General features: G+C 37.7%; 2 long non-coding RNA genes across 2 annotated transcripts; one reads left to right on the top strand and one right to left on the bottom strand.

The window, feature by feature from the left end:
* Nucleotides 1-1,525: 1,525 nt before the first annotated feature.
* LOC147654818 (uncharacterized) lies at nucleotides 1,526-5,925 on the bottom strand. Its single transcript, XR_015283196.1, has 2 exons — nucleotides 5,650-5,925; nucleotides 1,526-5,401 (listed from the first exon to the last, which is right to left on the bottom strand). It is a non-coding gene; the product is annotated as an uncharacterized LOC147654818 (long non-coding RNA).
* Nucleotides 5,926-9,147: 3,222 nt separating this feature from the next.
* Nucleotides 9,148-11,206, top strand: LOC147654819 (uncharacterized). Its single transcript, XR_015282542.1, has 3 exons — nucleotides 9,148-9,537; nucleotides 9,644-9,686; nucleotides 9,976-11,206. It is a non-coding gene; the product is annotated as an uncharacterized LOC147654819 (long non-coding RNA).
* Nucleotides 11,207-12,316: the final 1,110 nt, after the last annotated feature.

Here is a 12,316-nt window from a genome sequence, read left to right on the forward strand (position 1 = left end):
TATATTCCCCCATACTTGAAGCCTGGTTGTCACAGGTCAAGAATGATCCTTTTCATGCATTTGCAAAGCTTTTGACCCAATGGGATCATCCTCAGCTCCTCAGGAGGGCTCCTGAGAGCTGCAGAAGCACAGCCTGTTCTCAGAATTAACTGATACATGTTAACTTTTTTGCTTAGCATGTCCTTGGGAAGCAGATTCCTTCCTTAAGATTTTCTCTTATGATTGTAGGATGTTGCTGCTGAAATGTTTGCCAAAATCTGGACCTGGAACTAATACAAAAATATTTTTGTAATTTAAATCTTTAAACCACCATTAACTACACTACATCCTCAGTAGGCAGAGCTACTTTCTTTGAACTCCTCCAGATTAAACCAAACCTAATTTACAAGAAACTTTTCAGGTTGTTTGCTCATTACTGCAGAATTACTTGCTTTTGAAATGTTGACAATGAGAATTCAAAGTACATAAACACCGCTGTGATTTTTGAAACAGTGCTTGTGCTTGTATTGATCATACAATAGAACAAAGTATGTCTAAGCCTTAGCTCATTATGAAAGTCTCTGAAAATCTGGAATTTATTACTCCCATGTTGGCTAATTAGTTTGTATGTAAAATTTTAGCTTTCATTACTGTCTTCTTAGACACCCAAGTTTGCCTTACCACAGCAACCGTATTAAATGGATTTTGTAATGCTTGACTACAAACAGAGCATTTCCTAATTTTATGTTCTGTGTTTAAACATTTGCTCAGCACTGAGTATTATTTTACCAGCATTTTTTCTAGAACTTTAGCCAACTCCAGGCCATTATTTGAAGCCATTTACTTTTTCAGCCGAGTGTACTGAAAGTACACAAAGGAAAGAGAAGCAGGGTTCCAGCGAGAGCTGTTTCTAAATGGTTTGCAAGGCTTTGAAGGCAGCTGCCTCCTGTGGACTGCTGTCTGAAGGGCATCAGAGAGGGTGGCAGATATATTCAGCCTTCCTGCATAATTTCTAGTTCTACCTCTTCTCTCGGTTCCTTTTCCTGTTTATTTACCTTACAGAATCCATGAAACTCAGAAAACAGGTCTGGCAGACCTGAATGCTTGCAGCCTAGTCCCAGCTCTAGTGGTTATTACAACAGGCCTTCCAAAATAATTCAGCCACCTGCAGGCCTCTTTCTGTCGCATTTGCATTTTCAAAACGTTCTACCCGATTCCTCCCATTTTCATAATCATTGGCCCTGCAGCCATTTAATTTTATAAGTAAAAAGCTTTAATCTGAGCTTTTAAATTATGCTGGGAGTTAGTCAGCAGTTAGTCAGGCTCAAATCTGCTCCCTCCATCTTCTCATCTGAGAAAATAAACTGTTGTTCTGGCAGCAACATTTTTAGGCATGTAGGCATTCCAGCTGCAAGCACCAGCTTCTCCATGCCTGCACTCGCCACTGTGGGGGAATGAGAATATTCACACTTGTGGAAACAAAATGGAAAGAAGTATACATTTTTCTTTTTGGTTCAAAAGAATATAAAACTTCACTCAGTTTCTCTGTTAATTCCATGAATAGGCCACAATATTTATTTAACCAACAACGATTATGCTTTGGTCTTGTATTTAAACAAACTTACTAATCAAAACTGTAGTTGTATTTTTCTAACATTCAAGTGGTTTATTCTTACAGATGAACTTAAATTGGGAAAGGAATGATAAAAACTAATTATGGAGTTTGGTTAATAATTTTCCTAATGAAACAGGCAAGAGGTATTGTTAGCAAAATTGTTAAGTGCAAGCCAGTCTTACGCAATTTCTGACATTAACCCAGACTGAAGCAAAGATTCTTTTTAGTGAGCTCTGTGGTGTGGTAGATCTGGTCTTAATTTGATATTAACCAGATTAATGTGTGAAAAACTTTTACTGACACATCTTCAGATAAGAGCTTGACTCTGACCTCCTAAAAATAAAATTATTTCTGTCTTGAGGAACAGGCTGACTTACAAGAAAAGTAATATGCTTATAAGCAAAGGGTTGAAGAAGCCTAATTTGAACTGAGGGACCACTAGCACTGTGTGTGTGTTTGTAGCATCTGGTGTAACAAAGCTCTAGTCCTGAACAGGAGCCTGCAAATACCATTAATATCAATATTAATTCCATTAATAACAGGAAAACTAACACCATTCTTAGAAAGAAGCTCTAATCCTATCACTCTCAATATACGTGTAATTCAGAGATTAAAACATTAATTCTTTGCAGTTCAAATTATCTGTTTCTTGAGTCAAACCATGTCCTGTTTCTAATGGGATGACTTTAGTGACATGTTCCCTTTCCTTCCTGATGAACTGCAAGGTCTTGTAATAGAATTGTGTCCTATTTTGAATTTTATTTTTTTAATCAGGTGAAACCTTTCAGTTTTAACGTCATGTTCAGGGAAGAAATTATGCAATTTCTGGTCAAATGTATTTTTCATGTAGTTCAGTTGGTAAACCAAGGCATCATAAACAGAATCACACTAAGAACAACTTATGTTCAGAATTCTTCAGAATTTTACCCAGGATGTTTTGCTCCTGCAAAGTGATATGTGTACATTTTATTTACATTAATTGTAATTAGAAAGTTTGATTTTTCTAATTAGTAGAAATGTTTCACCATCAACAAGCTAGAAGTGCTGTATACTGTGTTATGCCACATACTAAATTAACTGTGCTTGTTAATTTACACTGAGTAGACCAATCAGTTTTGTCCAAGGCTTTCTCTTTCCTGATTTGCCAACTAAATTATCTCTACATTTTCCCTTGCTACTGTAAACTGCCCATAAATACAAGGCTAATTTCTCAACAAAAAACCTCTCAGAGGTAACCAAGTGACTTGAAACACTTATTTTCTACTCCCACAGACACTAGATGAAATGCACATGAAATTTAAAAGGTGCCTATATAGTCACCTAGCAAAACCTGAAACCTTATGGAGCAAGACAGAGATCCAAGTTGCTTGCTGCAAGTGTGTTTTATTTCAGGCCCAGTTTATTCTGAGTTAATATTTAATTTTCTGTTTTAGGTACTGTCATTGTAACAAGATACAGGTATGTGTTATCAGCGTGAGGATGGATGCAAATGGCTTACAATTTCTTTTGCTTCTTGATAAAACCATCAAGATTTTCCTGAAACATTCTTGTTGCATAAGGCAATTTTCTTTGATATCAAGCAAAGTATGGGTTTAATAAGTGCTACATACTGTCATTCTGTCCAACTCATGCAATAGCTGGACATAGGCAAAAAATAGAAGTGAACTTGATTTATATTTTGTTTTTACTGGAATCATTGTTGATGGAGTTCAATATGTCTAGCTTGCTTTTCTATAAAAGTGTCTAGTATTCTATGAAAATACATCTTCACATACATGGGTGTGCATTTATGTCAAGATAGAGAAAAAATACTTGTGAATTTAGTGGTGTTTTCAAAGTTAAATAACCAAAAAATATCCTCTTTGAACAATTGCAATGTCCTTGAACTGAGTGCATGGCAGGGCTTAACCAGCAAAATGAAATTCATCACAACAAAATATACCTTCCAATTCCTTTATCTAATGGGGTTACCAGAATTCCCTAAAAAGCTTATTTTGATAGTGTCCAGAGTGACAACTGTATATGTAAGGAACACACTATAGATATTACAAAAACCTGACATGAAATGTTGCTTGCTTTGGGAAGGAATTTTTTCAGACCTATATGCTAGCACAATTAACCATTGCAACTTTAGGCAAAATGTTTCTGAGGTGTTTTCTCAGGACTTTTCTAAATATTGTTGCTCTGCAGATCTGAGGGAGCTTCAGAAAAATACAGCTGTCATTCAGAGACATGTTCAAAGGCTTTTCCCCTACACTCTCAGTGGTAGTGAAGGCAGAAGTTTTTAATGATTTATATTCCATTCCTCCTCTCTTTGTTGAGAAGATAAGTTAGGTCAAGACGTGAAAATGAAACACAGCTTTGATTCAGGAAGGAATAGTGTTCTTGTTTGCTCTACACATCAACTCACCTCCAGACTTCCCTATACTACAGCCTTCTTTATAACCTTCCTGGCATCTCAGCACATGAGAAACCTACCATATACTCTGAGTAAGTCTTTTATATTATGTAGTAGACTGTCTGTTTTAGAGAAGGGGAAATTCATTCCAATCATGCCCTCTATGACTTTATTTTAAAAGGAGAAAAACTCCAAAAAAATCTTAGAAGGGAAGAAATCCTTGGCACTAGGCACAGTTAAAACACAACATAACCAGTTGTTTTGATGTCTGGTATCCTGAAAGAGCATGAACCAAAGGCCTACAAAGTCCATGAACATTTTTTCTTTATCTTCAGTGCACTCTGACTAGCTTCTAAGTATAGAAAATAGCTACAATATTTTTCCTTAAAATAGTTTGTTAGTATACATTAAGTATCTGAAACACATGCTCAGCACACCGTTTGTCCTAAACACAGTAAAATGCCTTGCATTCTTGACTGCCCCAGAGTGTGAATCTTTTTCAGTCTTAGAGTTCTAGTCTCTTTTCTTGCCAGCTGCTTATTTCAGATTTTGTTGATCAAGGTACCTACAGCCTTCCCTTTCCAAGGAGAGAGATCAAATAGGATATAAGGAGATAGGAGCCTTTCTGAGATGAAGATAAAACTGCATCTTCTGTATCAACACTGAGAAGACTAAGCTACACCAGCCTCAAGACAGAATTTAAGCCAGAGGCTTGGTGGTCAGATTGCTTAACGATTAAGGAGGGAGTGATATCTGTGAGTCAGATCTTCAAAAACTCTGTAGGCAAGATTTACCACTGGAAATTTCTGGTGTGTTGGTAGAAGCAAATTTCAATGTATAATTTTCTTCTTGAGCAGGTTGTGATTTTCACCTTTGCTGTGTTTAGGCTGTTGCACACCTTAGATACAAGTAAATGCAGAATACTAATAGAAGTACATGAGCATTCCTCAAGAAGAGTAAAAAAACAGAGCAGAAGTTACTTTCTTGAAACACTCTCCCAGTCTGATACTTTGCAGTTCAGTCAGAGATGCTGTCTTCATGTCTAATAGATGACAATGATTTCACTTCCATGTACATTCATACAATGGGCCTAAACTTAGCATGAATGCATGTTCCCAGCTTTTTCTTAACATCCTGGACTTGACTCCATCCCATCAAAATCCACATCAGAGAATAAACAGCTGCTCTGGCTTCTCATGATTGTCTCAAGAGAGAGGTCTTTAAGCATTAGATCAGTGAAAGGATCTGGTGGGGACAAGAGCATAAACATGAGGTCACTATGAGATGAGGTGGGAAGAGATCTCCTTCTGGTTAAGAATAATAGCTTGAGCATGTCTCTGAGAACATCTAGTGTGAGAAGTCCAGAAGTGCTGATATGTGACAGAATTTTCCCATTGGGATGGCTGTACCTGGGAGAAAAACAGTGACAAAACTCTAGTTAGTAGTTTCATTCAAAGAGGTTGGTATAATATAGCAGAAGGACTGAACATATATTTTGCTGCCCAAAAAACCAAATTTATGGTTTTCTCAGGCATAGACTGAACTGTAAAACTGATTCTGTGTGAAGAACTGTCCGTCCTAGTAGAGCAGAAGTTTGTATGCAATGAATTAAAATAGAACTTCAATTTCTCTGCTAACAGAGCATAAATCCACTTACTTGACCAGTTCACCTAACGGATATGTGGAAGCATCAATTTTCTTTTGCTCTGATAGATTTTATATTTTCTGAAGAAAAACACATCTCACAACTTCTTTCAGAACAACCTGTGAGAAAAAAATCAAACAAACCATTAATCCAACAGAAGGATGAAGAATGGAAATGTTTCAAAAGCTGAAAATATCTGGTATCCCTCAATACTTAGAAAAAAAAAGTATTATTGGGGCTTTGAATCATCCTCCCACAGTACAGCTATTGCAGAACAAATGTTTGTTCATCTTTCCCTTTCAGCTGTTACTATTTTGACTAGTTGCATAGACAATCTGAACAACCACCTGAGCCAAATTTAGTTGAAATGCCAAGGGAGTATGTGATGTGAATGTGAGAAGGCCCAATTTCATTAAACTACCCTTTTTTTCAGAGCAATTTCTGTTTCAAAAAGAGAAAAATACAAGAGAAGAAGGGGTAAGAGAAGTTCAGCATTTCTCCCTGTGTGTTGACATAGGTCTCACCTTCTTCTTGCTATCACTGATGTTCCTACCTATTCAACAAATAGGACATCCTGCTTTCAAGCTGAAGTGGAAAGTAGGGAGGCCTTTTTCCTTTGGTCTAAAGATCCAAGTTCTGGTTACTTGTCCTCAATCACAGCAGTTGCAGCTAGGATGACATTTGTGTTTTACAAGAATAATTTTGCTATGAGGCTCCTGGACTGAGAGAACAGGGGAGATCCAGGGATGAATAAGTTTGTTTTGAGAATCGTCTCTCAAACACTTTGTACTTGCATAGTTGAACCTCTCTGTTGCCTTTCTCAGAACATATGGCCAAATGTTGATTAAGAATGTTCCACTAACAATTTTGCCTTAATAAAAAAAAAATAAATATCCCTCTTTGTCTGCCAGCAATACCACATCCCAGTCCATGCTTAGAGGTCTGAAACTTCAAGGGATAAGCATCAAAACCACCAAAATTTGGTGACAGGAGTAACTTACTTCAGTCTGGTCTCACTCATCCAGTGGGAATTGCTTATGGGCCATTCAGACTGAGCTGTGTCTCCAGTGTTGCCATTCCTGATTTCTGCAACTCACATCAGCACACATGTATGCAGGAGTTTTCTTCCAGTCTGTTTCTGTATTTTCCTTCTATTCAATTTGTATGAATAAGAATTTGCTAATGATGTCAAGCCAAAAGCTTCTAAACCTTTTAAACCTCTGAAGGTTCCCAGTCTTCCCTCATTTTTACATTTCCCAACATGTACAATGGAGACAAAATTGCACCCCAGCTTATTCTGTCTCTATGAAAATGCTCATCTCTTACATGTGTTAACTTCAGAAATAACCCAAGTAACACTGCTCAAAGCCTCTTTGAAATGCAAAGAGTTCTTTCAACAATATCATTAGAGGATTGATTTATTTTAATAATAACAGATACTGATACCAATATGCACTAAGAGTTAGTTATGGATGGTCCAAATGGCTTTTAGAACACAGACAAGTAATTTAAGTAATAATTTGTGATAGGAATGGCTTTGAGTAAAATTATCTCACATTTGCAGCTTGTCACTAATATTAACTGCTCTCTCTAACTTCTCTCTTTTCTAAAAAGCAATTTCTATTGCTATCTTAAAGACCAGAATATATTTAGGTATTGTTTTTTATCCATGTTTTCCTCATTATATATTTTTCATAAATTGGTATCTGAAGGATTTTAATACAAAGCAAATATATAATTTAAACTGAACTCAGAGATGCTATTCTTGGGACTCCTTTCAAACCTGCAGTGGGACCCCAATTCCTGGAGGAAAAGCATCCACATGGTCAAAACCATCACCACAATTGTCACTAATTGGGGGACCTTGTGGAAGTTTGAGCAAAGACTAAGGTTTTAATAAGCAAGTAGTACAAAACACCCACTCAACACCTTGTGCTACTCCATGGCAGTGTTAGACACATTTTCAGGGCAACTGGTAGAGGTTGCACTGTAGTGCTTTCAATAATGAGAAGACTTATTTCCCTGGAATTGCTATTCTGCAACCTTGCACTAAAATCTAGTTTTTCTTAACTCTGTTTCTAAGAGCTAAAAAAGAAAGGCAATGTTATTTTGTCAGAAAAAAGCTCCAGTCCAAAATTCAGCAGCTGCAGTTCATTGGAGACTGCTAATTAAATAATCTATATCACCACTCAGTATTAATTAGCCAGTTTCTACATCTATAGACTAAAGAGCCTAATCAAACTTTCAGTCAATTCCTGCTGTGATTCTCTCATGTCCTGACAACTGCTCAGTGTTTTCCTGCCTATGAATTCTTTACTTTTCAATTACTTCCCAGTAAAGGATTTTAAAATCAAAGTGCAGCAGATGTTTCAGAAGCCCAGGAGACCCCACAAGGATGCTCTTCAGCACAAAGCACTCTGCAGGATACAGCCACAGAGAGCTCTAGTGCACTGGATGTGTGAGTGGATTTGTATGGGAAATTATTGCACCTGAAACTTTCTTTTCCCTTTCCACCAACACTGAACACGGACTTCATGTTGCATGAAAGAGGAATGCCATTGCCTCTGTAGAAAGATCAGCCCACTGACAAGATGGAGCATAACATTTCTAATATTGCCTAAATGGAGCAGAAAGCAGAGTGCAAGGGCAAGGAGCTTCCATCAGCAACCCTCCATTGTGGGGACAGTCGGGGAATATTTAGGCTGTATTTTACAAGAAATAGTGAGTGCAACTGACTGGCTGGGAGATATTGTTGGCTTTGATTGACTGTATAAATATGCCTTTTTAAGAAGCAATTCAAGCACAAGCTTTTTAAAAGCATGTGTAACTATTCCTGGTTTGTTTGTGCATGTGTGGCTAATAGCTCTTGGCACACAGGAGAGGAAGCAGGAGAGACATAAGATTAAGTCCTGGAGTTCCCAGCCACCATACAACCTGCTCAGGGATGTGGCATACTCATCTTCTGGAGAAGACAGGGGCTTGTCTCTCTTCAAAAACAGTGTCTCCAAGCTCCCAATTTTTCCCATATCCTATTACACTGATTTTTGCCTGCAGAGACAGAGTGACTCTTAGTTATTTGTGTACTCACATAGCATAAAGGCTCTGCTTCCAAAAGAATGTGATCCCAAAAATGCTCCTGTACATGAGTAAACACAGCCTGGGACAGAAATTATTAAATTAGTAACATAATCTGATCATATAAGTAGAGCTTTAGTCAGGATATTTTAAAGGTATTAATAAATTAGGTATTTTTTATTACAGTGATTCTGTCATTGTACCCTCTCTAATCACTGTTTCCATTCTTCCAGGGGTGTGTCTGTGTACTTTAATGAATGTATTATAACAAAACTCATAATACAACTTTTTCCCCTTAATGATATCAAGAACAATGCATGGAGTAAAATCTGATGCTTTTTCTCCCTGCACCTGCATTCATACCTCCTACACAGTTGGCTAAAGCAGGTGCAGGAGATTTAGCTATCTAAATTATCATCAGGTACATTAAACTCTGCCACTGAGCTCAGGGTGATTCACTGGTACTACAAATCAGCCTTGCCTAGGCCGGTCTGTGAGGGACATCTGGGGAGAGAAGCAAAGGCACTGGCTTTGTATGGAAGAACTATTTTCTTCCAGGTTTTTTATTTTTTTCTCTTTCACCCTATGGTGCTGGATCCTAATATAGAATCAAGAGAATACCAGGACTTTGCATCAAATGCAGTCATGCTTGTATTCATGACAAGGGTCATACAGATCAGCAGGAAAGTTGGGGTGGATGTAGAGGAAGCGATTTAAGAAGAGGGTGAGTTCAGACTAGATATAAGGAAGACATTTTTTATAGTGAGGCACTGGAATGGGTTTCCCAGAGAAGCTGTGGATGCCCCATTCCTGGAAGTGTTCAAGGTCAGCTTGTATCTAGTTGAAGATGTCCCTGCTCATTGCAGAGGGGTTGGTCTAGGCAGCCTTTAAAGGTACTTTCTAACCCAAACTATGCTGTGACTCTTTGCAGCTATTTGTAGTTTCTCTTAGTTACCTGTAGCAGCTATAGTGGGGTAAGTCTTTTAATTCTGCTTTGTCTTTAACAATAACAATCATACATAAAATGCTTATATAAAGTGGTCCTTTTATAGCAAGGTAACAATCAACCCAATGAAGTGCAAAATCAGTGTTAAAAAGCCAGATACTGTTCCAAATGAAGTTAATTGCAAAAGTGCTTTCTGATGATTAAATATTATGTGTTATTAACTCCTGGGCCATAGACAAATAAAAATAATGTTGGCTCTTTACCAGTAAAATGTTTAAGATGTTTACTTCAAAAATAATTTTTCTATCCCCAAACAGATCCTTGACTGTATCATGTGACTTTGTGTTATGAAACCAGATGGAGAAAACCATAACTTCTTGAAATCATTCTCTGCTCTTTTGACAGTGATCAGCTAAGAGGCATAAAGCTGGATCAGAGGAACTCACCTCTGGCTTCATCAGTAGGGTCCTAGAGAGCCCAACCTTATGTCTCCTGCATGTTGCTGTGTACAACTGGCAGGCAGATGACACAATTTAGAGTGGGACTGATTCTGGCCCTAAGCACTTGCCAAAAATATCTAAACATTTTCAGAGCATTCTCAAGATCTACAGGACTGTACACATGCCCTATAACCATTTCTGTCCTGCCCAGCTCCTCCAGCTCTAATCTCTTTATTGTCAGGCTCTGCATAGGTTAGGAATTGTCTTAGCACTGTTTCTCTTGGCCAATTATCTTCAGTGACATTTTCAGCCTCTTGGTACTGGCATATCCGACAGGGCAGCTCAGTCCTGCCAAAGCTCTGCAGGCTGCCCTCTCTGCTGGTTGTACATATGCTGCTGCTCCCATGCATCTCAGGAGCACTGAGTTTGTTACTAAAAAGCTTATCTTGGCTTTTTTCCTAGTCAGTGCTACTCTCTGTCTTCTCTTTCTGAAAGTGATTGCAGTCCAAAAAAATAGAAAGTACTGAACCGAAGAGATTTAATGAAATAGATGCCATGCAAACTTTTAGGAAACACACGTGAACAGATGTTTTTAAGTGAGAGGTGCTCAATCCAAAATTTATTGTAGTGTGACCATTGTTTACAGATATGTGACATCTCTGGTACTGAACATAATCATAAATCTAAATTTTGGAAAACAGGCAAACAGCAGTAGTAAAGTACAATACACCTTGTTTTGCACAACATGAAATGCAGGAAACCTGGATTGTTCTGTAGCCCTATGTTCTTCATAGAAAAATGAACTGGATATTATGATTTCAATAACTATGTTTTAAATAAAAAAAAATAACCAAAAGGAACTGTATCCTACTGGTAGTTATGAATTCATGCTACTCACGCAGTATATGGTGACAGCAGGTGCACCTGCTGTTCTGGCTACCTCCTGCACTGTGCTCATGGTTGGTGTAAACTCCATCATCCTTCTTGCTCTGTTGGGATGACTGTTGCAGTTTTCCAAGAAATATTTACAATCCCAAGTGAAATTGCAAAAGCAGAACTGGCATCATGAGCGTGACAGTAGGATTACAGACAAGAAGTGGGTTGTTTCCTATTGTTTTGTGTACAGGCAATTTCTTACCCATATAATAGAAATTGGTGCAGCAGGCAAGAACTGAGTAGCTGTGGTCTTCAAAACTGCAGCCTGAGTACTTAGGATTTAGCTGTTCTAGGTAAGAACAAGCTGGTCTGGCTCTAACTCTCTGTGCTGCCAGGAGGGGTGGTTGTAAGGGGTACTCTTGATTCATTAAATGCTTATTAAGGTTATGATCACTTGATAACTCTTTTCCTCCCCCAGTTATCTTTACTTGTATCCCTGCAACAGCAGAGATACAATACAAATATTAGCAAGTATGAATAAACTCTCTTTTAAGAACAGAACTAATTTATTGAGAATGCATCAGTGAAATTGCTTTCCAAAGCAGGTTAGCAGCCTTGAAAATTCCCAGAGATGCAATGACTGACTTAAATCAGAACTGAGAAGAACATCCTATGAGACACATTCAGCAGTAGGATTAATTTCCTTCCAGTTCTTCCCTTCATTTTTTTAAATTTTCCAAGAATAAACACATTGTGTTTCTTGTCTTTCAAAGCAGGAAGTGAAGAAAGAGTTTGAGAATTTAGGATTGCTCCTATACTAGGTTTAGAATTATGACTATTTGTTCATCTATTAGAAACTTCTTTATTCTTTGAAAGGAAAACAGAATGTTCCCAAGTCAAATTAGACATTGTAATATTCTGCTACTGTTGTATGATTATGTAAAGGTAGCTGGGAAATATATGGTTATTGAAGGTGTTATAATCAAATAAAATGTTAGTCTGCTTGGTGACAGAGCTAGCACTTGGTTTTGCAGCCATGTTTGACTGTGGGAATTCCAGGGTGACTGGAACAGAAGGAGACATGGATGATTTTTTGTAGTTCTCCCCTGAGTACCAAATAAAAGAAATATAAAGATTAAACAGTAAATCAAATGTTGAAAAAATAAATAAATATGGAACAGATGGGCAAAAGATGTGTCCAGCTGGCTCATGACACTCTTTTTTTCTTATTTGAGCAGTAGCCACATGCAAAGTAAGTTGGGTATTGGGCTGAAACTGTATTTTCCAATGTCACACTGCATCCACTTTCTCCTACAGACTTTTTAGGTAAATCAGAGGAAAA

Source organism: Cyanistes caeruleus, chromosome 2 (genome assembly GCF_971803275.1).
Source record: "Cyanistes caeruleus chromosome 2, bCyaCae1.hap1.1, whole genome shotgun sequence".
NCBI classification, from domain to species: Eukaryota; Metazoa; Chordata; class Aves; order Passeriformes; family Paridae; genus Cyanistes; species Cyanistes caeruleus.